Genomic DNA, 10,015 nt, shown 5'->3' on the forward strand with positions numbered 1-10,015 from the left:
ACAAATGCTGCATGATCTCACTTATAGGTAGAGTGTAAAAAGGTTGATTGCAGAGAAGAGTGATTTCCTGGTAATGGAAGTGAGAGACCATGAGGAGACATAGGTCAAAGTACACAAGTTTTCAGTTAGACAGAAGGAATAAGTTCTAGAGATCTAACATATGACTGCAGTTATAGCAGTGCTATTGTTCTTCAAAATTTCAAGTTAATTAATTTTAAGTGTTCTTACCACACACACAAAAAGATAAGTATATAAAGCAATGAATATGTTAATTACTTCAATTCAGCCACTCCACATCATATACATATTTTAAAACATGTTATACTACATGATAAATTTTAGTTTTTATTTGTCAATGAAAAATAAATTTAGAAAGGAAAAAGATACACATGACTAGAAATTCTTATCTATGTGGTAGAAAGATTTTTTATGTTTTATTTGCAATATTAGCCTATTATAGTACAAGTTGAATAGGAAGGTGTATTTGTTAGTTTTCTGATGTTCTAAAGCATACATGATATAAATAAACTTAGAAAGAGAAAAGATATTTGACTTTTGGTTTCAGAGGTGTTTTAGGCCTGTTGTGATATACATCATGGTTACAGAGTATAGCAGGAGAAATTTGTTCATCTCTTGGTGGCCAGGAAGCAAAAAAAAAAAAAAAAAAAAAAGAGAAGAAGGCACTGGGTCCCAACATCTCCTTTAAGAGCACATTCCCTGTAAACTAACTTCTTCCCACTGGCTCTCACCTCCTAAAGTTTCCAGCACTCCCTGGTAGAACCACAGGTTAGGAGGGTTGGAAACCAAGCCTTATAGTCAAGGGTCTTTGGGAGATAATTCAAGATCCAAACTGTAATAGATTTTAATAGTAAAAGGTGCCAGGAGTAAAATCAATGTAATTAAAGATATTTTTATTTACAGTCTAAAAAAAACAAAGCACAACGCATTTTATAAGCAATAGGACACTTCAAAATATGCTCAGATATATGGAGATTTCATACCAAACTGTCTTCGCTAATTCTAGATATATTTTTAAAATATTATAAACCTTTCCCCTCTGTAACATACTTCCTTTCAAAAATGCAGAGTTATAAACAGCATTCTAAATGTTCCTTATCCAATGTCTTTTCTAGATTCACACCTATGAACTTTGTGATGCAAGGATGACCTTATATAACGTCAGGCTTTGGGAATGAATTTATTCTATGACTACAAGTCTATTTTCATGGTTTCTCTGGCCCACTTTAACAGACTGCAAACAGGACCTAAGAACTGAGTAAATCTAAGAGTATAACTTTATTACAAACAGGTGGTAGAAATAAGCCATTCAGTTCTTAAAACCAAAATCTTGTAGAAGAAATCAGAGCAGTAAATAGGAAAGATGACATAATACACACCACTTAGAAAAATTCACATTCAACCACATTTGTGTTCTGTTGGTGATATATTTTAAATTTCTTTCAGTGAACTGATAATAGAACAGAATATCAGCATTTCTATAAGCATGACCCAAGGAGGTCAGTAGCTTGGATGTTGGCAAGAATTATCTTGTTCACTGGCACATGGAGATGAAGTGACAGATGGACAGGGGGATAGATATCTATGAAAGGAGTACTTTGCAAAAGTCAAGCTCACTCTGACAGGTCTAGCCTCATCCAAAGACCTTTCAATGTGAACATGGATTTGTTTCTACTTCTGGCCTGTCAATTTTTAATTTCCTTTCCTCAGATGACTTTGTCTTTACCCCTGTCTCAGCCTCTCCCTCCCATATTCACATCCTAAACCTATCTTTTGGAATTATTACAATTTCTCCTGTATTAGTTTCCTACTGCTGCCTCAACAAATGACCACAGGATTGGTGGTTTAACAACACATAAGCATTACCTCACAGTTCTTTCTGGAAGGCAGAAATGAAATCCCCTGGGTTTAAATCAATATGTCAGCAGGGCTCCATTCCTTCTGGTAGCTCTAAAGGAGAATCTGAAACTTGAATTTCCACAGTTCTAGACACTATCTGCTTTCCTTTGCTTATAGACTCCTGTCTACATCTTCAAAGCCAAAAGCATAGATGAAGTATTTCTTGTAACCCTTTTGTCTCCCACTTGCCCTTACAAGGACTCTTGTGACTGACTACACTGTGGCTACCCAGATAAGCAGGAAAGTCATCCTCTCATGAAGTCAGTTCATTAGCAATTTCTTTCAACTTGTAACTTTTATTCTACTTTGCCATGTAAGGTGTCATATTCATAGGTTCTAAAACTTAGGACATAGCCAGGTAGAGTGGCACACTTCTGTAATCCCAGTGACTTGGGAGACTAAGGCAAGAAAAATCACAAGTTTGAGACCAGCCTCAGCAGTTTAGTGAGGGCCTAACTACGTTTTCAAGAGCCTGTCTCAAAACAAAATGAAAAGGGCTGGGGATGTGGCTTCATGGTTAAGTGCCTCTGGATTTATTTCCCAATAGGAAAAAAAAAAAGATTAGAACATAGGCAACTTTGAGGACCATTGTCCCCCTATCACAACTGAATATTCCCACGTGCATACCTCCAACTCCTTTTTTACTGTCTCGCCCATTCTAGCATCTCAACTCCAGTGACATTTTTGTCTACTGGACCCACAAATTAATGTTGGGACGTTTTTCATTATCTCATACTGCCCTGAAGTCTTCATGTTCCCACCTTAAATCTGAAGTCTAATAATTCTAACACTCCTAGTAAGTACCATAAATCCCTTATCTATCCTTCCTTTAATTGTAAACCTTTGGCAAAATACTAAATCTGATTATATCTCTCTTCTTAATCTTTATCTGCTTGAGTACAGCTGAAAGTAACAAGTAAAATTTCTCAGTTATTTTCACTTTAAAGTCATGACGGAAACCTACATTCTCCTGTGTTTCTGCTATGCCATTATCCTAGGTGATTAGTTTGTATCTTTTCTTGTCTTTTCGAATATTCAATATTTTCTCTCCATCTTTCCCCTCAATCTTCTATCCTTCTTCACCAGGAACTAGAAAACTGCAGAAGGAATGATCTACAAACTCTCACCCTTTTATCTACTATCAACTCTCCTTATAAATACTGTCTTCCTTTCTATTACCACAGGGACACTGTGATGCTGTCAAAGACTAAGTTCTCTATTCATCAACAGATCATCTCTCATATCTGTCTTACTCAAGGACTTCACTTCTCTGATTTTATTCTACCACTCTATCAAAATTTGACTTTTCAGTGGGATCTTTTCCATCAGTATACAGATATGCTGCTGTTAGTTGAATCTTAAAACAACAAAGCCTATCTTTTTTCATACTTCTATTATTTAATACTCCAGTTCTGTCTCTTAACTAAAAATAAATAAATAAATAAGCTTTTCAAATTGCATTTTCTTCACTGTCTCATATATGTGCTCTACTCTCTTAAATTCACTCAGAATGGAATTTTTGTTGCTATTACAACAAAAGTTTTTATTTTTAATGTCATACATGACTTGTCATCTATTGTCAATCTTTATGTTAATCAGTCCATCAGTAGTCTGAATCTCTAATCATCCTATCTTGTACAACTTTTACTTCGAGAAAACTACAATTTTCATTTGTTAATGATTTGCTGGTTACTCTTTATTAATCTTTTCTTTTGGGTACCTCCTTAAATTTCTAACGTGGAACCTGTGGACAATTTAAAACACAGTCCTTGAAATTTCTCCCATGAGTAGTGATCTGCTTCATTTATATGCATTTTATGTGCTGAAAAGTCACAAATTTCTGTCTTCCTGGATATTTCCTCTGAACTCTAGATGACTGTATCCAGTACCCTCTTGACAATTCTTACTCAGGGCTCTAATAGGCATCTCAAATTGAACGTGTCCAAAATAGAAATACTCATTTTCTTCTCAAATCCAACACCAGCCACAGACTTTCTCATCTCAATTAAGGTAAATTCTATTCTCTAGTTTCAAGTCAAAAACCTTAAGGTCATCCCTGGCTCATCTCTTTTCTTATATTGTCTATCTAATTTGTCAACTAATACCTTTGGTTTTACCTACTAAAGAAAAACAGATTCTAAACAATTCAAACCATGTTAAACAGCAAAACCCTTTTGGATTACTTCATAATCTCTTATTTATTACCGCAAAATCTAATTAACAAAAAATGAAACAAGCAAACTTTTATTTAAAATTAAAAATTATTAAAACTACAAGTGATGAAGATTGACCATATTTAAAATGTCTAAGAAATTATATCTGATGCAACCATCTAAATGTATGATATAAAGAATACATGTCAAATAACAGATGTACAAGGAAGTAAACAGTGTTTCAAAATTATTTTAGAGCATGAGCAAAAGAAATTTAATAACATAGCTCTACACATCATGAAACTTCTATAAACATATGAGTTTTGGGGAGGTCTTGATTAGCACTGGATAAGGATCATATTATAATTGTTTAGGATTTTTAGAAACATCAAAATAAGGGTTTTGAGACAGAATTTGAAAGAATGTGGAAAGTGAAAAATCAATTGTTATTACCAATTAACAAATCAATCATTTTGATGTTCATTTAAATGAGTCTTTGGAAAGTCCAAGAACAGGTGATAAGTCATTTGCAACTTTTATATTTTGGAAAAAAGTTTCCTAGAGTAGCAGAGTAATATTGCTGTACTATAGATAGTAAAGTGTGTGTATAGAAGGTATTATTATGTCCTTGGGAAACATGTTTAAGGATATTAAGAGCCAAGTTCCAGTTGATTGCAGGAACAGATTTAGTCATCCAAGTCTTTTGACTCATTAGATTGGAATTCTGCTTTTCCAAAATATGTTTCTAATTCCACTTTTTATGAAGAGATTTGATGATATATAAACTTAAGTTTAATTTATTAAGAATAAAATATGAATTTAGAGATAGATAAATAATTTTAATGGAAAACAATTCTATGGCAAGAGAGTTTACAAAGATAATCAGTGTGAGTAGACATGGAATAAGGGTAAATATATTTAAGAAAATAGAGTAAATGTGCTCCTGCAGCTAAATGTGAGACACAACCTATTAGCTAAGAGTCAGCCTACGCATTTCCTATGTAGCAACAGTATCTAATTCATGTCCTTACAACTAACTACATTTTAATGAGTATGTGAACTTACTAAAAATAAAATTATATGTTTTAAATATATATTTGTTTACCAACATTTTAGTTTTATAAATTGATAGACCTATAAAATCATCTTATTTAGAATTTTTTTTTCAAAAATAAAATTATTTCCAAAAACCCATTAAAATCAGCAAGCATTCAAACAACAATAGTGTTGGCAAGGATGTGGGGGAAAAGGTACACTCATACATTGGTGCAGCCAATATGGAAAGCAGTATGGAGAGTCCTTAGAAAACTAAGAATGGAATCACCATTTGACCCAGCTACCCCACTCCTCAGTTTATACCCAAAGGACTTAAAAAGAGCGTGCTATAGGGTCGAAGCCATATCAATGTTTATAGCAGCACAATTCACAATAGCTAAATTATGGAACCAACCTAGATGCCCTTCGATAGATGATGGATAAAGAAAATGTAGCATATTACTACTCAGTGGAATATTAGTATGTGGAATATAACTCAGCATTAGAAGAGAATAAAATCATGGCATTTGCAGGTAGATGGATGAAGTTGGAGAATATAATGCTAAGTGAAGTAAGCCAATCCCCCCAAAACAAATAACATTGTTTTCTCTGATATAAGGATGCTGATTCATAATGGCAATGGGGGGGTAGCATGAGAGGAACAGAGTAATTTTACATAGGACAAAGAGGAGGGAAGGGAGGGAGGATGAGGGTAGGAAAGACAGTGGAATGAGATAGACATCATTATCCTAAGTACATGAATGGTGTGACTCTATTTTGTGTACAACCAGAGACAAGAACATTGTGCTCTCTATATGTAATATGAATTGAATCATATTCTGTTGTTATATATAACAAATTAGAATAAAATAAAAAAATTAACATGCATATTTCATGTCCAGTAAAGCAAACATGTTTTTGAAAACCTCTTAAATCTGATTAAAAATAACAGCAAAATAATAATTATTGATATATTTTCACAAAATCGGTCTGTTTGCCCTAATGGTCATAATTTTCAAATAGTTTTCTGAAGAATACACTTGGACTACGTTTTTTTTTTTCTTTTTTAAATTACCTTCAATCATCTACAGAGTTGCATTTTATAATTAACATATTTTAATTGTTTACACCTTTAATGAACTCCTTGTAAGACTATATTTTAGTTAGAAAATATTCTTTCAATGAATATTAAGTTACTTTCTACATTAAGCCTCTTTTCTACTTTTTAATTGAGGTATATAATATACTAAGATTTAAATATTTTTTTTTACTTCTCTCAGAGTGCTTTTCTTCAGCAACTATTGAAAAAAGGACAAGCTCTCTATAGTTTGTATTATTTTGATTGTTTGAAAAATTGTATGTACTTTAAAATGATAAGATATAATTTTATACAAATCCAATATAGAATATAAATGTAGCCCAGGAAATAGAAGAGTCAATGTCTTTTTAAAATTCAATATATCCCAAAGCTTTTAAATTATATTGTTGTACTTTAGGATATATTGAATATTTTGGCAAATACAATTTAACTTATTTAGCACCACTCTTTTCTTCATAGAGTTTAATTTCAATAGTTTTTTTTTCTTTACAAATTTTGTAGATTAGCTAGGTGCAATTATGCATCTGTATACTTTTAGCAATTCGAGAGCTGACGCAGGAGGAATGCAAGTTCAAAGCCAGATTCATGAATTTAGTAAGACCCTAATCAATTTAGCAAGACCCTATCTCAAAATAAAAAATAAATAGTCTTGGGATGTGGCTCAGTGGTTAAGTGCCCCTGTGTTCAATCCCCAGTACCAAAAAAAAGACTTATTAACTTTCTTAAAAATATTTTTATTAAAAATACCAAATAATTGGTTCAATTATTCTAGTTGTATGCATATATAATTATTTGAAAATTACACCTTATTGTCCACCTCTTTCCTTGGGAATATACTGGAGGTTGTTTGGAATCAGTTGTGAATTATGTATGTACCACAAGTAATTTCAGGTACACTTCAATTCCAACTTTTAACCTATTTAGTTAAAATGATGTTTTTCCTAGAATGTTCTGCTCTTTCAAAATTTGCACTTTAAATTGCAAAATCAATTATTTTATCATCAATATTGAGTTTTAATTAGGTTCAAAATAACAGTTACAATAATGTTAAGTGTCAGTTTAACTCCCAGTAGTTTTGCTTTGATTCTATGAATTGGAAGAAAATAAAAATAAAACCATTAATGAATGTCTACTTTTGATTTATATTTTAATTTTTTGAATATTCTATCTTCAAATGATATTACAGGTCCTTTTTGATATTTTTCTTTTAGATATCAATACATACATTCAGAAGAAAATGTAGAATTGAGAAAAACAAAAGTTAACTTAGAAGAAATCATGATATAAATAAAAATTTATACTCATTGTATATGTGACCTTCTGAAGGTCTGTATGATAAACCATCTTTGTGGGCATATCTGATTAAACTAACTATAACAATTTAAATAGATCTTAGGGCTTATTTAGCAGAGTTGGAAGATTATTCTTAACAAGAAGTCATAGCATATAGAATTAGTTATTTTAGTCATCATTTCTTGTGAAAAGAAATAGTGTCCTTATTGAACATAGATTTTTAATTCCACTACACAGAAATATACTATTGGAAAATTTAAATGTTTCTAAATAGTAATGTAGTGGGCTAAGGATAGAGCTCAGTGGTGGAGTGCTTGTTTAGCATGCATGTGGTCCTGGGTTCAAACCTCAGTACTACAATAAATAAGTAAATATATATATATATATATATACATACATATATGTATGTATATATATATATATACACATATGTATACACACAAAAAACATATAGATCTATAGATACAGAGAGGAGAGGAAGAGAAAGAAGTAGTAATAGAGTTAAAATTATGCTTTTATTGCAAATCTATAGAAGGAAAAATATTTTAACTACTTTCTACGAGATCTCTTTTTTCCACATTTATTGGTGCATTATACTTGTACATAATTATGATATTTGTTGTTATATATTCTTACACACACCCAATATAACAATATAATTGGGGTAATATCACTCCCCAGTGTATGAACTGTCTTTAAACTGCATGTCAGGGTTGCTTTTTTGTATTGTCCACACATATTTCACATTCACAGAATTATCACTTTCACTTCTTACTGATCCCAATGACTTACATTTTGGTGACTTTATGCATATAACAACCTTTAGCACCTTTATTTTTTCAACAAATATCTTAAATATTTAGTAGAAAAGAGAGATGGGAGATGAAACTGGAAAAGCCCAAGAAACAAAAGGAGACATGATTTCTTGTATGTAGTCTTTCATATCTAACCACATGTCAAACTAAGAACTCAGCTTTGTACACACCTCAACCAACACAAATAGCATATGGCAAAAATGGAAAGTCAGAGGTGGGAGTCTGTCAACCCCACTCTAGTTATTCAATGATTAATAAATATACTTTAAGAAAATTTTAAAAATCAGAAAATGTTAAGCCACATACACAGGAAGCCTGAATAATAGGAATTAATGGTAACTAATCAGGTCAAACCAAGTTGTATAGGAAACTTTACTTAAAGGTTTCCGAAACTATGAGAAACATTCTTTTATATTTTTAAACTGATTCTTTTTAGTTAGACATGATGTTAGAATCTATTTTGGTATATTTATACAAACATGAAATATATCTTACTCTAATTAGGATCCCAGTCTTGTGGATGTACACAATGTTGAGTTTCACTGTGGTGTATTCATATATGTGCATAGGAAAGTCATGTTACATTCATTCCGCTCTCTTAAGTCTTACTTTGGCATTCCGTTTAATTTGCTATTGACTCATTTGATTTATTGATTATCACCTGGCAGGGCTTTTCTTTCCTTTTTAATGAATTGCATGTAAAGGTGGCTTAGCAATGATTTAATGGTTTCATTATTTCCCACTATGATATTGTTCTGTGTTTCAAAATTCAGACGTCATGAAATTCAATAAATAGAAGGTTTAGAAATGCTTTGAAAAAGTACGGAGTGAACATTAAGGAACTGAGTGCTGCTCCTATTCCTATTTGCAGAGTCTAAGGATAAAATTGTGGGCGTAAGAGCTGGACAAATCAACTACATATTCCAACCCTACCACTTTTGACAAACAGGATGCTTAACCCTTTGTGCCCCAATATCTTCAGTATCTTATGAGGAAAGTTTATCCTTGGGAATTGAGTTAATAAAAGTAAATTGCCCAGAGGACACCAGGCTCACTCACTATTTGCTAGGATCATTACCCAGAGGCTCCTGCTTCATTTGTATTCCATTCTCATTTTGTTTCTCCTCTCCCTTTTCTCTCACTATTATTCTTATCTTTCAACTAATTATAGACTATAAATGCCTAAATTTACATAATCCATGCACTCTAATAAGGTTCACCCAGGACCTTTCCCAATTCTGCTTGGATTTTGTTTAAAAATGTAAATGTATTCCTATGAAAGAAGCTCAAACCGTTCAGCCCATTGCCTGACTCCTATGGGGTTCAAAGGTAATACTTGAAATTATTGTCGACACTACTATTGCTGGGTGACATTAGTTGTGGTGCTATTATTTTTGTGGTCATTATTATGGCTTAATATTATTTGGAGAGCTATTGTTCTCATTTAATAATAATCAAAAGATGAGAACTTTGATGTGTACTGGGCATTGACTATATAATTCCTACACAGAAAAATTAATATGTCTCCAGTTAATTTTTTAAAAAAAGAGAAAATGGAAAAATAGTAAGTACACTGTTGATATTTAAAATCAAACCATGAGATTTTGTTTTTATTCTTCATTTTATACTTTTGACTGGGCAAAATAAAATGATTGTGTAATTGTGAGTCAGTGAAATGTTAATTTGCCCCTGTTTCCAGAAGA

The sequence above is a fragment of the Ictidomys tridecemlineatus genome, chromosome 9 (genome assembly GCF_052094955.1).
Source record: "Ictidomys tridecemlineatus isolate mIctTri1 chromosome 9, mIctTri1.hap1, whole genome shotgun sequence".
Classification (NCBI taxonomy): Eukaryota; Metazoa; Chordata; class Mammalia; order Rodentia; family Sciuridae; genus Ictidomys; species Ictidomys tridecemlineatus.